This window comes from Hyaena hyaena, unplaced genomic scaffold (genome assembly GCF_003009895.1).
Source record: "Hyaena hyaena isolate Hyena2069 unplaced genomic scaffold, ASM300989v1 scaffold_627, whole genome shotgun sequence".
NCBI lineage: Eukaryota > Metazoa > Chordata > Mammalia > Carnivora > Hyaenidae > Hyaena > Hyaena hyaena.
This window is the reverse complement of record NW_024081257.1, coordinates 1,107,765-1,126,683: the sequence shown is the minus strand read 5'-3', so window position 1 is coordinate 1,126,683 and position 18,919 is coordinate 1,107,765.

The window sequence follows — 18,919 nt, the reverse complement described above, 5'->3', positions numbered from 1 at the left end:
CATTTCCCCTTCCCACCACTCATCTGGTAACCATTAGTTTGTTCCCTATAGTTAAAAGTATGTTTTTTCATTTGGCTTTTTGTTTGTTTGTTCATTTGTTTTGTTTCTTAAATTCTACATATGAGTGATATTATCTGGTATTTGTCTTTCTCTGACTGACTTATTTCTCTTAGCATTATACCCTCCAGATCCATCCATGTTATTTCAAGGGACAAGATTTCATTATATTTTAGGGCTGAGTCATATTCCTCTGTGTGTGTGTGTGTGTATTGATAATAACACCTTCTTTTTCCATTCATCTAATGATAGACACTTGTATTGTTTCCATATTTTGACTATAGTAAATAATGCCGCATAAAAATAGGGATGCATTTATCTTTTTAGATTGTGTTTTCATATTCTTTGGGTATACACAGTAGGGGAATTACTAGATCATAATGTAATTATATTTTTAATTTTTTGAGGAACCTCCATACTGTTTTCCACAGTGGCTTTACCTAATTGCATTCCCATCAACAGTGCATGATGTTTCCTTTTTTCCACATCCTCACCAACACTTGCTTCTTGTGTCTTTGATTCTAGTCATTCTGACAGGTATGAGGTGATCTCATTGTGGTTTTAATTTGTATTTCCCTGATGATTAGTATGTTGACCATCTTTTCATGTTCCTGTTGGCCTTCTGAAAGGCCTTCTTTGACCTTTGAAATGTCTGTTCATATTGTCTGCTTAATTGGATTATTTGCTTTTCAGTGTTGAGTTGTAGAAGTTCTTTATATATTTCAGATACTAACTCCTTATAAAATATATCATTTACAAATATTTTCTCCCATTAAGTAAGTTGTCTTTTAGTTTTGTTCATTGTTTCCTTCATTCATGTACAGAAGCTTTTTATTTTTCTAGAGTCCCAACAATTTATTTTTGTTTTTGTTTCCCTTAGGAGACATATCTAAAAAAATATTGTTACGGGGGCACCTGGGTGGCCCAGTCGGTTAAGCATCTGAATTATGCTCTTGGCTCAGGCCATGATATCAGTGTTTGTGAGATCGAACACAGCATCGGCCTCTGTACTAACAGCATAGAGCCTTGGGATTGTTTCTCTCCCTCTCTCTCCATGCCCCTCCCCTGCTCACATTGTCTCTGTCAAAATAAATAAAAAACTTAAAAAAAAAATTTTTTTTAATGTTTTTTCAGTTGATTTCAAATACTGCCTGTACTATCTTCTAGGATTTTTATGGGTTCAGTCCTCACATTAAATACTTTGTAATCCATTTCAAGTTTATTTTTGTTTATGATGTAAGAAAACGGTCCAGTTTCATTCATTTACACGTAGCTAAATTTCTCAACATCATTTGTTGAAGACACTGTATTTTTCCCATGGTATTTTTTCCTTTCTTTGTCAAAGATTAATAGTCCATAAAATCATGGATTTATTTCTCTGTTTTGTTCTCTTGATCTATGTGTCTGTTTTTGTATGAGTAGCATACTGTCTTGATTACTATAGCTTTGTAGTATATTTAGAAATCTGAGATACTTTCAATTTTATTTTTTTTCAAGATGCCTTTGGCTATCAGGGTCTTTTATGATTCCATACAAATTTTTTGATTACTTCCTGTAGTTCTGTGCAAAATGATGTTGGTATTTTAATAGTGATTGCATTAAATCTGTATATATCTTTGGGTAGTATAGACATTTTAACAATACTTGTTCTTCAAATCCATGAGTATGGAATATCTTTCCATCGGTTTGTGACATCTTCAATTTCTTTCATCATGTTTTTAGTTTTCAGATTCCAGGTCTTTCACCTTCTTGGTTAAGTTTATTTCTAAATATTTTATTCTTTTTGGTGCAATTGTAAATGGGACTGTTTTCTTAATTTCTCTTCTTGCTATTTCATTATTAGTGTATGAAAATGCAACATATTTCTGCATACTGATTTTGTACCCTCAGCTTTACTGAATCCATTTATGAGTTCTAGTTGTTTTTGATGGAATCTTTAGGATTTTCTATAGTTTATCATATCATCTGCAAATAGTGAGAGTTTTACTTATTTCTTATCAATTTGGATGCCTTTTATTTATTTTTCTTGTCTGATTTCTGTAGCTAAGACTTCTAGTACTTTTATTCCAGTTGAATAAAAGTGGCAAGAGAGACTTGTTTTGATCTTAAAGAAAACACTTTCAGTTTCTCATGATTGAGTATGATATTAGCTGTTGGTTTTTCATATAAGGCTTTTATTATGTTGAGGTATGTTCCCGCTAAACCTACTTGCTGAGGGTTTTTTTTTTTATCATGAATGGATTTATGTTGTCAAATGTCAATGATGTACTTTGTCAATTGCATCTATTGAAATGATCATGTTGTTTGTATCCTTTCTCTTGTTGATGTGATGTATCATGTTGATTTGTGAATTTTGAACCTCTTGCATCACAGGAATAAATCCCACTTAACTGTAGTGTATGATATTTTTAATGTATTGTTGGATTCAGTTTGCTAATATTGGGTTGAGGACTTCTGTATCTATGTTCATCAGAGGTATTGGCCTGTAATTCTTTTTTTTTTTTTTTTTTTTTTTTTTTTTTTTTTTTTTTTTTTTTTTTTTTTTTTTTTTTTTTTTTTTTTTTTTTTTTTTTTTTAATATCATGGTAATGCTGGCTTCATGAAATGAATTTAGGGGCTTATCATCCATTACTATTTTTAAAATAGTTTTAAAGAATAAGTATTAACNTGTATTGTTGGATTCAGTTTGCTAATATTGGGTTGAGGACTTCTGTATCTATGTTCATCAGAGGTATTGGCCTGTAATTCTTTTTTTTTTTTTTTTGGTAGTGCCTTTATCTGGTTTTAATATCATGGTAATGCTGGCTTCATGAAATGAATTTAGGGGCTTATCATCCATTACTATTTTTAAAATAGTTTTAAAGAATAAGTATTAACTATTTTTAATGTTTGGGGGAATTCACATGTAAGGCCACTTGGTCTTGGCTTTTTGTTTGTTAGGAGTTTTTTGATTGCTTATTCAGTTTCTTTGCTAGTAATCAGAGTGTTCAAATTTTCTATTTATTCCTGCTTCAGTTTGGTAAGTTATATATTTCTAGGAATTTATCAACTTCTTTTAGTTTGCCCAGTTGTTGGCATATTCTCTTATAATCCTTTAGATTTCTGAGGGGTCGATTTTTATTTCTCTGCTCCATTTTTTATTTTGAGCCCCCCCCCCCGCTTTTGATGAGTCTGGCCAAAGATTTATCAATTTTGTTTATCGTTTCAAGGAAGAAACTACTTGTTTCATTGATCTGTGCTATTGTTTTGTTTTGTTTTTCTTTTTACTTTCTATTTTATTTATTTCTACTCTAATCTTTATTATTTCCTTCCTTCCTTTGGTTTTGGGTTTTGTTTGTACTTTTTTTTAGCTCCTATAGGTGTAATGTTTAATTCTTTATTTGAGATTATTTTTGCTTCTTAAGGTAAGCCTGTATTGCTATAATCTTAGAAGAGCTTTTATTGCATCCCAAAGATTTTGGACCATTGTACTTTCATTTTCATTTGTCTCCATATATTGTTTGATTTCCTGGTTAAGACATTCATTGTGTAGTAACATGTTATTGAACATCATGTATTTGTAGTCTTTCCAAATTTTTTTGTGTGTAGTTGATTTATAGTTTCGTAGTATTTTAGTCAGAAAAGTTGCATGGTATGACTTTGATACTTGTGAATTTCCTGAGACTTGTTTTGTGATATATTCTGGAGAATGTCCCATGTGCACTTGAAAAGAATGTGTATTCTGTTGTTTTAGGATGGAGTGTTCTGAATATATCTATTAGATCCATCTGTAATTCAAAGCCACTGTTTCCTAGTTGATTTTCTGTTTGTATGAACTATTCATTGATGTAAGTGGGGTGTTAAAGTTCCCTACTACTATTCTGTAAGTATCAATTTATGCCTTATGTTTGTTGTTGTGTGTGTGTGTGTGTGTGTGTGTGTGTGTGTGTGTGTGTTTATTTATTTTTGAGAGATAGAGAGGGAGAGAAAGAGAGAGCACAAGTTGGGGAGGAACAGTGCGAGGGAGGACAGAGGATCAAAAGCAGGCTCTGCACTGACAGCAAGGAGCCCAGTGTGGGGCTCCAACTCATGAACCACGAGATCATGACCTGAGTGGAAGTCTGAAGCTCAACCAAGTGAGCCACCTAGGTGCCCCTTGATATTTGTTAATAGCTGATTTTTGTAGTTGTTGCTCCCATGTGGGTGCATAAATATTGACCTTTGTTATATCTTCTTGTTGGATTATCCCTTTATGATTATATAGTGTCCTTCTTTGTCTCTTGTTACAGTGTTTGTTTTAAATCCTATTTTGTCTGATATAAGGATTGCTACCTTGGCTTTCTTCCCACTTCCATTTGCACAATTTTTTTTATCTCTTTACTTTCATTCTGCATGTGTTTGTGGGTCTGAATGAGTCTCTTGTAGGTAGCACATAAGTGGGACTTGCTTTTTAATGTCTTTTGATTGGACCATTTAGCCCATTTACATTCAAAGTAATCATTGGTAGGTATGTACTTATTGCCATTTTGTTTATTTTATGGCTGTTGTATTCTCTGTTCCTTTCTTTTCTTGCTTTCTTCTGTTGAGGTTTGCTGGGTTTCCTTAGAGATATGCTTGATGCCTTTTATTTTTTTTGCATTTCTATTACCAGTTTTTGATTTGTGGTTACCATTACATTCATATACAACATGTTATGGATAGTTTTAATCCATTCTAAAACCACTAAATTGGAGGCCTGGATGACTCAGTTGGCTAAGCATGCGACTCTTGGTTTCATCTCAGGTCATCATCTCACAGTTTCATGAGTGTGAAGTCTTGCATCAAGTTCTGTGCTAACAGCACCGAGTCTGCTTGAGATTTTCTGTCTTCCTCTCTTTCTGCCCTTCCCACAATCATACTATCTCTGTTTCTCAAAATAACTATACATGAACTTTAAGAAAGAAATAAAATTTAAATAAATATATATATAAATATAAGCACTAAATTTTTGCTTTTCTCTCCATCATATTTTAGGTATATAGTGTTATACTTTACAACCTTTATTTTGTGAATCCCTCAACTGATATATATCCCTCAACTGATATATCTATATACATAAGATATATATGTATATAGGCATAGATATAGATAGATACACACACACTTAATTTCACTGCTTTTGTTCTTGCTCCTTTTCTTATTCCTGTTTTGGTCTTTCCTTTCCACATAAGAATGCCTTTTAACATTTCTTGTAAGGGTTGTTTCGTGGTGATGAATTTCTTTAGCTTTTGTTTATCTGGGAAACTCTTTATCTCTCCTTCTATTCTGAATGATAGCCTTGCTGATTAGAGTAATTTCGGTTGCAAGTTTTTTTTCTTTTAGCACTTTAAATAATGTAACTTGCCTTCCCTTCAGGCATGCATAATTTCTGCTTAGAAAACAGCAGATAGCCTTATGGATTTTCCTTTGTATGTAACTGTTTTCTTTTCCCTTGCTGCTTTTAAAATTCTCTTTATCACTATGTTTTGCCATGTCAATCATTATGTGTCTTCCTGTTGAATTCCTTGGGTAAATTTTGTTGGGTGCTTTCTCTGCCTCCTAGACCTGGATTTCTATTTCCTTCCCTGGATTAAGGCAGTTTTCAGCTATTATTTCTTCAAATAAGTTATCTGCCCCTTTTTCTCTCTCTTCTCCTTCTAGGACTCTTATAATGTGAATGTAGTTACACTTGATGATATTGCTGAGTTCACATAATCTATTATCATTTTTCATTAACCTTTTTTTCTTTCTCCTGTTCAGTTTGTTTTCCATTACTCTGTTCTCTAAGTCGCTGATTCATTCTTCTGCTTCCTCTAATCTACTATTTTTTATATCTAGTATATTTTTAATTTCGATAAATTTGTTATTTATTGAGTTCTTCATCTCTTGTTCTTTTTTATGCTTTCTATCTCTTTATTGAGGATCTCACTGAGGTCTTTTACTCTTTCCTCAAGTCCAGTGAATATCTTTATGACTATTACTTTAAATTCTCTATCAAGCCTACTTATCTCCATTTTATTTAGTTCTCTTGCTGTTGTTTTTTCCTATTCTTTCATTTGGGACATATTCCTTTGTCTCATTTTGTCTAATTCTTTGTGTCTATTCCTATATTTTGGGAAAATCAGCTATGTATTCTATTCTTGAGAGTAGTGGTCTTATAAAGAGGAGATCCTATAGTGCATTAAAGTGCAACGTCCCTTGTTCACTAAAACCTGGCATTTCAGGGGTGTCTCCTTTATGTGTTGCATGCTGACCACTGTGGCTGAGTCATGTTTGCCTTCAGTCCAAGCATCTATGATGGCTTTCTCTGCCAGTGTGGGCAAGGTTTAGTCCCTGTGTTATTAATGGGCCAGTCCGGGCTGCCCTAGGCTTGAGTTGGGTCGAATAAAGCATTTGCTAGAGCTGTGGTTGCAGGGAACTGTAGGGAACTTTCCCTGTGTTGTACCCTCAGGGGCTTTCATTGATGGTTGAGGCCTGCAATCAGACCATTCATCTGCCCCCAGCCCACTTCTGGGGCTATAGTTGGATTGGTGTGTATGGTTTTCTTCCCCATTTCCTGGGGCAGAAGTCACTCTAGAATGGCACTGGCCCCTGTTGAGGCTGCTTGCACAATGCCAGGCTTGTGGTACTGCTTTGGATGGATTCCTGCTGAGGGCAAGTTGGAGGGGGTGGATCTGCAGGAGAACTCAAAGGCTGGACAGAATGTTAGCAACCTAGGTGGAGTATTCCTATTGTGCTTGTTCCCACAGGTTTCTGTGTAACTGGGCTGGAAGGAAATGACATCCATCAACCTTTTTCTTTAAGAAGTGTCCAAAAGATCCCTGCCCCTCCAGCACATTTTCTGAGATTAGTAAATAAATCTCCTTCCTTTTTATGACAGGCAGTTTTCAAACTGTTGCTTCCATGCTGTATCTAAGCAGGGATGTTTGTTATGCCATCTCTTTAAGGGCAGGGCCTCAATTTCATATTGCCCTCCTGTTCTTCCAGATCAGAGCTGCTTCCAGGTGTTAAGCCCCACTTATTGTCTGACAAAGTTAAGCCCTTGTGGATTTCAAAGCCAGATATTATAAGGATTCTCCTTTCTAATGTAGTTCCCTGTGCCTAAGGTGTCCAGTATGGGGTCTGCTTCTCTCCCTTTTTTGTGCCTGTGGTGTTCCTCCCTCCCACAGACTGTCTTGAGCATCAGCTTGGCTCCCAAACATGTCTTCACCCTTCTTACCATGTTCTGTGGACTCTTCTCTATATTGTTCTATGGATAGTCTGTTCTCCAATCTTCAGGTTGTTTTCTGGGTGATTTACACTGATGTGAGTGTTATCTAGTTATATCCATGGGAAAAGGTGAGTTAGGATCCTCCTACTCTGCCATCTTCCCCAAGTTATTATAACCACTAGTATATATATTTTCTTAAATGCTATTGGTCCTTCTAATTCCTATAACATCTTCTTTAGAGGAGCTTATAGGTAATCATGTGACATCTCTCATTGCTTAACCATTTAATGCTCAAACTTATTATCTCTGATATTTTATTTATGCTTCACAGTGATAATTCATTCATACAGTATCAAAAACTTCTAATTTAAGCAGAAATAATGATAGAGATAAAGCAGTCTGTTCAAAATACCAGTAAATGGAGCATGTGGGTGTCTCAGTTAAGTGTCTAACTTCAGCTCAGATCGAGATCTCACAGTTCGAGAGTTCAAGCCCCCTCATTGGGGTCTCTGCTATCAGCATGGAGCCCACTTTGGATCCTCTGCCTCCCTCACTCTCTGTCCACCACTCACCCCACTCATGCTCTCTCTCTTTCAAAAATAAATAAGACCATTAAAAATATATGTCAGTAGAAATATAAAAACCTCAGTTGGTTCCTCACCCCTAGATAGAGGCAAGGAATTAATACATTCAATGTGCATTTTGAAGGTGATTTTCACACTATGCCTGATTTATCTAATAGAACACTTTATTAAAAAATTTTTTAATGATTATTTATCTTTGAAAGAGAGACAGAGTGTGAGTGAGGAAGGGACAGAGAGAGAGGGAGACACAGAATCCGAAGCAGGCTCCAGACTCTGAGCTGTCAGTCCAGATCCTAACCCAGGGCTCAAACTCACAACCCCTGAGCCAAAGTCAGATGATCAACCAACTGAGCCACACAGGCACGCCTTGATAGAATTCTTTTAAACACCACTTTGATGATTCCAAATATTACAAATACAAAATGATTTCAAATGTTTCCAAAATGTGCAAACCAAAAGGCACAGTGTAGGGAATATTATAATAGTATTGTATGCTGATATATGGTAACTATACTTGTGGTGAGTATAGCATAATGCATAGAGAAGTTGTATTACTATATTGTACACCTAAAACTAATGTAATATTATATGTCAACTATACTAAAAAAAAAATTTTAAGCACAAAATTTGCCACCCAAGCAAACTGTTAATTTGACCTACTTATAGTAAATTGCATCACTAAAGTTTCATAAGCAGTGCAAACAAAATATTAGTGGCTATAATTTCAAAAAAATTAAAATTATTATAATACATAAATCATTCAAAAAACATTTATGGTGTGTTGAATACCTACCAGGCACTGAACCAAGAATGGGAGATTAAAAGATAATTAAAACATGAACCCTCCTCTTGGGGCTAATCCAGGTTTAGAGAAAAGTGTATAAGTAAAATCTGTAATTATGCAATAACTGCAAACATAAATATATGCTAAGCATGATAGTGTCATCCAGAAAACAGTGATCAAACTATTAAATTTTGCAGAGGAAGTTACATATATTTAGAGATAAGAGTTGAGTTCTTAAGAGAAAATAAATATTTTTTCCCAAGCAGATCTAAGGAAGACTTTCCAGACAAACAGATGAATGGCATTGTAGTAGCTTGAAAGGGCAAAGCACAATATGTATTTCAGGATCTATAATTAATTAGGTATTCCTAAACCTGAGGACATTTGTAAGTGTGAAAAGATGTCGGAAAATGATGTGGTAGGTGGTAAGTGAGGTCAAGAATAGATTCATGTGTGTGCTGCCTATGTAGTTGCAAAAGGCCTCATGCTTCGAAAACTCTATACCAGGTTTAGTGCTTTCATTGCCATCTTTAAATTATTAATAATTTATAAACAAGAGGCCCCACATTTTCATTTTTCACTGAGCTTACAAATTATGTATCTGTTCCTTAGTAAAATCTGTATCATGACCAAACATAGATGCCATACTGAGGGCTTGGATTTTTTTGTTCTGTGAGGCCTACAGGTTATGGAATAGTTTTAATGTAGGGAAATGATTCCATAATATTTATATTTTAGGAAGATTACAACAGTGGAGAAATTAGAAGCAAGAACATAATAAGAGAATAATAGTTATAGCCCAAGTGAAATATGATGAGTGCTTGAGCTAAGTACTTCTTATGCAGTTGGATAAAAAGATACAGATTCAGAGATACTAAAGAGAAATAAGATGAAAGGACTTGGGCCAGTTACAAGGAGAGAGGAAGCAAGGAGAATCTACTGTTTCTACCAAATGGCCTTCATAGATTTTAACCATTTAACAACCTGTGATGGAACCTGTGTTTTGTGTCCTTATCTCTTTTAATGACGAAAGCATTCAATCTTATCTCTGACTTCTTATTATCCTCCCAGATGTAACTTTGATAAAAGATACTCCACCCTGTGGCACTGTGGAAGACATATCTATTCTGAATCTTGCAGTAACTCAAACTTGTTCTAGTTGCAGGTTTTATGTATGTATGTATGTATTTAATGTTTATTTATTTGAGGGGGGGACAGAGAGAAAAGGAGAGAGATTTTGGTGGATTTATTAGATAGTGAGCAGTTAAGCAACTCTTTACTATAATAATAATAATAATTAACATAAGCAAGAACTTATGAGCCTTCAAATATATTAACTCACCTAATTTTCTCAACCATATGAAGTAGTTTCCATTATTATTTTCTACATCACAGGTAAGGAAATGGGCACACATGGAGGTTACTCTTTCAGTAAATGTTACTAAATGTTCTTTTGTGTTTGTCAATGTGTTTTTTATGAGAAGTATAAGGAAAAGTCCAAGCCATATCTAATTTGTTAAGTCTTCAGTATGTGCCTAAATAAAAATAAGGCAAAGTTTCTGGTTGTATCATATGATCTCATTCACTATTGTAGAAAAGAAATTTTCTTAGCAGTTACTGGAAGAGGTTCATTATTGTCTGCCACAATCCTCAAAGTTTGGACTTGTGTTTGAACTGAAAATGCTATAAACAATGAAGGCTTTTAGGAGCATTCTACTGCTCTTCTGTTTTAATTTTTTTATAGCGTGCCGCTTCATACCTTCCCTTTATAAATAATGCAGCCTTGGGTACAGTTCTTTTAAATCTTTCACGCTTACAAGACCATGAAAATATATCAGGTCATGTACAAATTGCTATCTGAAGGTGCTTTTCAAGCTCTTGTCCTTTAAATGAAATAAGATACAGGAGTTGATATCTTTTCACATAAATGGAGACTATTGAGAGTATGAAGTGATTTGAATTACCATGAAATCATAGAATTATAAGATAATAGATCTATAAGGGCCTTGAAAAATCTTCTGTTCAAGCTGCCTGCCTCTAGTCAGGTAAACATCTGAAATACTTTATGAAATTATTCTTCTAGCCTCTTTCTGAGTATCTTCAAGCAGAAAAACGCCACAACTTACCACAGTAACTGATTGAATGATTGTTGGTTAAAAGGGGAGAAAAAAAGCTTATGTGCAATCAAATTAACCCCAATTTTATTAAAAGACTATTTTATTTTCCTTTATACTAAGGAAACAAGTCCTTTCATGCTTCTGATTAGGACCTCATTATTATATTTTTGATCATTTTGTTATTTGTCATTGTTTCCTTTTAATTTTTTTGGCAGTTTTTTAAATGGAAAAGCCAAAGTTGAAATTTTTACTAGCCAATTTTTCTTTTTGTAGAATAGTGCCACACAGTAAGTTTCTCAACCATGTGTGTTATGGTGCTTTTAAGGAAAACTTAATTGAATTTTGCTATTTTTTAATATATTCCCTCCCAATTTTGTATAATCTTAGTGTCTCCTATATATTAACCATAACTTAATGATCTCTTACTCAGAGATCAGGAGACTACCTTTTCCGTGGGCAAACTTTAATTAATTATTTGCCCTTCACAAAGGGTCAATAATAATAAAAATAATTTTGTCTTTTTTTCCACAATGTGAAATTTTTTTTCAATATGTAATTACTCTCCTCTTCTTCTGGTGTTTATTTACACTTATTCTTTAGAGTTTTCATTATTAAATATGTGTTCTGTCTTTAAGTCCCATGAAATTTGTTCATGGCAACTTTCCTATGTCCATTGAATTTTTCAGTTTAAGAATCTTGTCCTTCATGGAAATCTTTACAAATTAGGATATTTTTCTACACTCTGTGACAGAAGACTGTCCATTCATTGACATAAAAAAAATATTTTAGACATGAGATAGGTAAAATTTTATCATTTTCTCCAAAATATGATTTTGGAAAAAAGTAAGACCTTAATTTGTGCCTGTCCTATGGTTTTGTGTTTATTTTGTAACTATTTCTGATATGTGAATTTTATGATTATGAAATATTTACACAGATGAAGTTGTAGTGCTCTTTTGAACTTAAAAGAAACTGAAATGCCTTCATGGAGAACCTTTGATGTGCATTATCAAATCTTTAACCTAGGCAGGAAGTAAATTGATACTCAATTTCAGCAACATATTGAAGTAGGCAATCAAAATTTGAGGGCCTTAAAGTTGTACTTTGAAGTTTAAGTAGATTACTGGAAGCAAATAAAGATCAGACTATCTCTGTCCATCTTAAAACAACATGCATATAAGCTGGACTTCAGAAATGTTACTCTAAATATCTGCCTCTTTAGTTCAGTTTCTTAAAATCTCCCTTTATTTTTTCAGTTATATGTTCCTTTAATGTTTTCTTATTTTCCATGTCTGTTTTTATCCCTGACATGGTCTTCTACCTCAATATTCCTGGCTTGACAGAGTGAAAGCAAGAGCTTCTGTCTCCTTACCTTCTCCTCCTCAGACAGGCCCACGAGGGCAATGTTCTCAGGAATTAAGTGACATAGTTAGGGGCCTCTCAAGGTCCTACTGTAGTTCTGGGGGGTAAAATTACTGCTTAATATGGGTTACATGGGAAGCAGCATAGCAGGCTATTTTACTACACAATAAATAGAAACAACACCATGTTGAACAAATATGGGCCTCCTATTAGCTAGAGTTGAAATGCCCTCAAGATAAACAGACTCCAGTCATAATAAAAAGTTATTTTTATCGAAACAGAAAGTTATTTGTCTATTTATCTTTATGAATTGTGTATTTTAAATGTTGTTAATATGCCCATCTATGGGTTTATTGGAGCATAACATTAAAATGGTTGGAATCTGCACTTGGAGAACAATGTAAAAAGGAAATATGTTACTAAAAATGATATCACTGAGATAGACAACATTCTAATTTTTACCACTTAAATTCCATATTATTGTTACCTTTGTTTTACATTTTTTTCTTTTTGTTTGTCCCCTTCTAATTGACTTTGAGAAGTTCTTATTGAATATTTTAACATAGTTATAACACAGAGATCCAAAGCTCAAGGAATTCATAACTAAGTTTAAAATTTTCTTCTGAAAATTATCTCTTCATCCTGTAGTTCAGCTGATGGCATCATTATTATCCATTCAAATATATTCCCTTGAAAAAAGTTACTTTTTCCTTTTTCTTTCTTTCTTTCTTTCTTTCTTTCTTTTTTTCATCTTTTTTTGGTTGTTGTCATTGCTTCTAAGTTAAAGTTTTTGGCAAAAATCACTGTCAAATATACATCAAGTATACCTGTAATCAACCAAATGTAGCCAAGACACATACTATAAAAATTTTAAATAGAAAAGTAGTGGCTGATGTTTTGGAAGTTGGTAATGGTATCAAGATGATACGTCAATTAATGTCATCCACTGCTGGAGTCTTAATTTTAAAAAAAAAAGGTAATTTTACCAAGAGAAGGAAGGCAAGAAGAAAAGTAGGTGTAAGGGAAAGATGGTGAATTTAGTCTGGGATGAGTTGGATTTTCAGTTTCTGTGTAAAAACAGATGGATGTCTAAGAGGACACTAGGTATTTAAAATCAGGGTATTCAAGATGGGGGTTAGGGAGTTGAATTAGTGAAAACCCTATAAGGTGCATGAACTACATTGGGCAAGAAGTTTATAAAAATCCAGTGGGAGAATGGCAGACATAAAATTATGCCTCAGGAACAAGAAGAATCCAAAACAAATGGCATAAGGACCCTTCATACCCATTATCAATTTCTTATTCTTTTTATATGAAAATCATTCTGGGAAAGTTTTCTTTGGCAGATTGTATTTTTCTAAATGGCTGTCAATGTAGATCCCACCCTGCATGTTTTCTCTATAATGTAAAATTAAGACTCTCCCATCAGCATGTAATGTCTATGTTCCCTTTCTTGAATATGGAAGTCCCTTTACAACTCTCTGACTGAAAGAATGAAACCAAAATGATACAACATTATTTGAGAGCATAGGTCAAAATTGGTAAGACTTTCATATGACACTTTCTTGCTTTTTCAAAATGTGTACCTTGGGAACTCTCAGCCAACATATAAAAAGTCTGTCAAGCTTGAGAGATTTTCCATTTTGGATCGAAACCCAAAGAAGCCCAGCTCTTCAAATCTTCTCAGAGCAGATTCCTGACATGTGCATTACAAACTTTAAGAGAAACTCTGCAATGGCCTATATGTTACTCTAACTCAAGAGATCCCGAGGCATTCTTTATATGCCTGTATACTAGCACTTTATGAATAAAGTAAGTTAATTCACTTCCTTAGAATTACCACTTTCTCCTTCCTGTGTAGCAGCTCATTGCTCTTTAGTTATAGATCTGTTGAGCTTCCAGATTGTCTTCATTCTTTTCCTTTGGAGAAAGTAAAGAGGTAGTGAGAGTGCCTTAGAAGCTGAAAAATACCAAGTTCCCCTTTGACAGTCATAGGGAATTTCTGGAAATGCAGTTCTTTAAAAAAAAAAAGGTTATTTATTTATTTTGAGAGAGATGGAGAGAGTAGGCAGGGGAGGGGCAGAAAGATAGGGAGGAAGAATCCCAGGCAAGCTCCACACTACCAGTGCAGGGCCCAATGTAGGTCTCAAACTTGTGAACTTTGAGATTATGACCTGAGCCAAAAACCAAGAGTCAGACTCTTAACCAACTGAGCCACCCAGGTTCCCCTGGAAATACAGTTCTTACTTGGTTATTGAATTAATCTATTAGGATTTCATTTGAAGGAATTGACTACATACTATGTAAAGTCAGAAATGGTGTACTGATACCTAAATTTAGATTTTGTTTCTCTTCTGGCTTTAAGCAACAGGCCTGTAAGTTCTACTTATTGTCTAATATTCTAGTTTAAAAGTAGTTTCCTTTATTTTACCTTTAAGCAATGGATAATAAGATACTTAAATGTGAAATAGAGCTCATTTTTCATAGAAGGCTGCTCCTGATTATCAGGAGGGAGGCACAAAACTGGGGATGCTAAGCTAGAATATAGAGAACAGAAGATATCTTCAGTTCCCCTGACTTTTCCAACATAGACACATTTACATTTCTAATGCAGCAAAATTTCTTACTGGCAAATGCATCTTTCACAACTCAGCAAACATGATATTTTTAACTTCAGCAGTCATGGATCCCCAATTATAGACATAAAATGACCTCTCAACAAAGGTATATACCCACTCAACCTGTTTTCTTTTGTCGTCTTTCAGATCCTTTGTGTCTATTCTGTAGCACACCTGCAACAGCCACACAAAGTAGCCCATTCTCATAGAATTTCAACCCCAGTGGCTGGTCAGTATCAAATACCAAACATAAAAAGATGTCCATTTTACCAACTAACTTTACTTTTGTAGCATGAAATACAATTTTTCTAGTCCAAGAAAATAATAATTATAACAATAAGCGACCTACTGACTGCAGAGTTGGTGCTGTGTAATATAAATATGTAAAATGAGCTAATTCAGTTTACTTTACATGGGGACAATAAATGTGCCACTTTTCAAAAAAAGGAACTTTGGTTTATTCAAGACTATGGTGACTAACCATCCATGTTTACCCAGGACTGTGAGGTTTCTTAGAACATGGGACTCTTTCAGTACAAAATTGAGACCTTCCCAGGCACGCTGGGATAGTTCATTACTATATCAGTACTGAAAGCAAAGTAAAACCCAGATTTACTGAATTCAAAGGCCAAGAATACAGCTGCTGTGCAATTTTATTTCTTATGGGATGTAGGGATTTTCACTCTTCATTCATTTTGGCTTAATCATTTCCAAAATCCTGAAATTGTCTAACTCCAGAAACCAATTTCTCTCTCAGAACTGTTTACTCTCAGTAATCTAAACTCAGCATTGGCTAGTTTAATTCAAAGAGAAATTCTTACCATGTAAACAATTAATTTCTTTTTTTTTTTAATGTTTATTTCTAGGAGAGAGAGAGAGAGAGCGTGAGCAGGGGAGGATCAGAGAGAGAGGGAGTCACAGACTCTGAAACAGGCTCCAGGCTCTGAGCTGGCAGTCAACACAGAGCCCGACGCGGGGCTCGAACCCACGAACCGCGAGATCATGACCTAAGCGAAAGTCGGATGGTTAACAGACTAAGCCACCCAGGCGCCCCTAAACAATTAATTTCTAAAAAAGAAATTAAATAATATTGAAGATTAATTAAAAATTTTATTTTTGACCACCTGGATGGTTCAGTAGGTTAAGTATTTAATTCTTGATTTCAGCTCAGGTCATGATCCCAGGGTCATGTGATCAGCCTTGCATCAAGCTCTGTGCTGAGCATGTGAGACTGCTTAGGGTGTTCTCTCTTATCTTTCTCTCCTCTTCTTCTCCTCTCCCCAACTTGTTCTCTCTCCTCTAAAATTAAATATTAAATTTCAGTTAATGAAAGTATTTTTAAAATTGTATCTATAGATAAATAGATATTTTAAAAAGCAGTTTTACAACGTTTTGGTCAATACTTTTCTTTCTTTCAATAGTCACAGAGAAAACACTTTGAACCTTCAAATCAGTAATCCAGTGCCTACCATCTCCCAATTGTTCTTAACTACAGCTCAGAATCCTTCTCTCAAATTTTCTACTCTCTCTTGCAACACTGCAACTTCCTCATTGCTGAAAAAAGACAGGGAAGACAACCTCACAACCTCAGTCCCAACATCGACAGAGTGATAGAGTGTTACTGAAGTTTGGGAAGGGGAATTATAACCCATGATAATTATTATATCTCAGACATCACTGCTCCTAAAATCTGTTGGACATGTCTAGTCCAGTAGGTTTCTCCCCTTCCCTCAAATTGCTCTCATCTATGACATTCTGTTGAGTCCTGCTCCCTCTCAGTTCAGAACCTCTTTCTCATATCCCTCTTCCCAGAGGCTCAAATATTAGATAAATCTATGAATCAGTTATCACCTTAGCAATGACACACTCAGCAAGACCTCTCTTTACATTATTTGATTCTGGATGCCTCACCATCTATCTGTCAGACCAGATTATGTTCTTTACATATACAAAAAGTTCAATAATGTATTTTCCAAATCAAGTGCGGTCATCACTCGCAGTCAAACTCTGCTTCTCACCATTTGGAAAAGCAGCTACAAGAAGCAATTTAAGATAATTTTTTAAAAATTCCTATAACAGGAAAAGGATGAATTGCTATAATTTTGGTGAAAGCATCTGGAGGAAGTAAAGAAACAAAATTGTACTATACTTTCAAGAGGCTGGGTTTAGACTGAAAATACATAGATTTGGCATCAGTTGACTGAGGACAGGTTTTTATTCAAGGTGTTTTTTATTTTATTATTTCTTTGGTTTCTTTGAAGGATATGGGAGACTTGAACATATTTCTTGAGTTGAGGAAAACATGAAAGTAAAGGATATATGAAAAGAATGTAAAAGCAAAGAAAGAAAAGAGCTTTTTTGAGAGGTAGTGACTCATCATTTCTGTTTAGAAGTCAGTAGTTTTCTCTTTAGCTCAACAGTTTCAGGATAGGAACAGAGAAATGGAAATTTGATTGATTCAGGCTACAGAATTTATAAAGCATATTCGGCAAAATTATGAGGGAATTGGGGGATTTGAAAAAGAGGAAGAAAAAATAAGTACTCACCTAAGGTTTACAAGTAGGACAAATAAGAAACCAAGGCCATGACTAATAAACTGAAGGAAAATGAAGAATAGTGAGACTTAAAATCCCAATGCAATCAAACTATACATAAATGAGAATAGGAAATGCCAAAAGAGCTAGGAGAGGAGACAGCAGATGGTGGAATGCCCAAGTTTAAGATTTAGAAGTTAGGATGCCTAACTTCTAAAGAAGTTGAAATATTATTTATATAGTCCATTATACTCATATGTATATGTCTAGCTATTGAATGGAATTGATTATCACACTAAAAATGTTACAAGATAATATGGTTACAGAGCAACATTTTCTTTTATTTTTTAATGTTAATTCATTTTTTAATGAGAGAGAGTGTGCAGGCATGGGAGGGGTTAGAGAAAGAGGGAGACACAGAATCCAAAGCAGGTTCCAGGCTCAGAGCTGTCGGCACAGAGCCCAACATGGGGCTTGAACTCATGAACCAAATCATGAGATCATGACCTAAGCCAAAGTCGGACACTTAACCAAGTGAGCCACCCAGGAGCCCCTAGAGAAATATTTTTGAATACCTCTTTAGAACCTTTAAAAATCAATATACTTAAAAATTATATTTATTCTACCTGATCAAATGTTTTCTACATGTAGCATAATTTTGATAATTGAAAAATTACTAAACAATAACTACAGAAGGCAAAATCTCTTTAATACAAAAAAGAATGACCCTGGGTTTGATATGAGCACACAGGAGTAAGAACCCCCATGAAAATTCATATATGCCATCTCAGTCTAGAATCTGCAAGCCATAAACCTCAGCAATTTATTCTTGACTCGCTTTTTAAAAATTACTGAACTGAGTGAAAATATTCTCCATTGAAATTATGGTCTCTTAATATAATAATTTGAAAAGACAAATACAACCAAGTGTTTTATTTGTTAGGACACTTTGAACTGCACTCCTGGTAAGGTGTTTAGCATAAAGATATTATTTTCTCACATAACAATAAATACTTAAGTAAAAAGGCACGAAAGTTCGTAAGTTCAATGGCTGAGAAGCATTTGATCTCTCCTTTCTGTCATTCTCAGCATGTCAGCTCAGCCCTCAGAAGCAAAGTTTCTTTAGCAGATTTATCCTCCTGTCACATCTATGAGGTTTTATCTTCTGGATCTGAGGGTGGGAATGGCCTCCCATGAAATGCAATTCAATGTTTAACTAAGGAAATCAGATATTCCTTAAGAAAAGATGAAGAAGAGGTGGCATGAATGTTAGATGACCCCCAATCTGCAGAATTGGAATAACAGCTGATCCCAGAAATAAGACAACTAGACAAAGGAAACCAGGAAGACCTGGGAATAAAATCTTTTGTGTGGAACCAAAAGCAAAGAGCATTCTAGAATTCCCCAGAAGTCTTTAGTGAATGGAATGGGTTTTGTAGAAATTAAAATACAGTGTATGAAATGACAGAAAAATACATTTGGGGTATGAAAAAAGATTCAAAATAGAGAGTTGTCTAACCATCATCTGACACAAAGTATGCTTCAATATTGCACGAATAGAACAAGAGAGGAACAAATAGCAATATCTTATTAGAAGCTGGAAAACAGATGGAGTAATTTTAGCTAACTAAGAAGACTTGAGAAATATAAATTCTG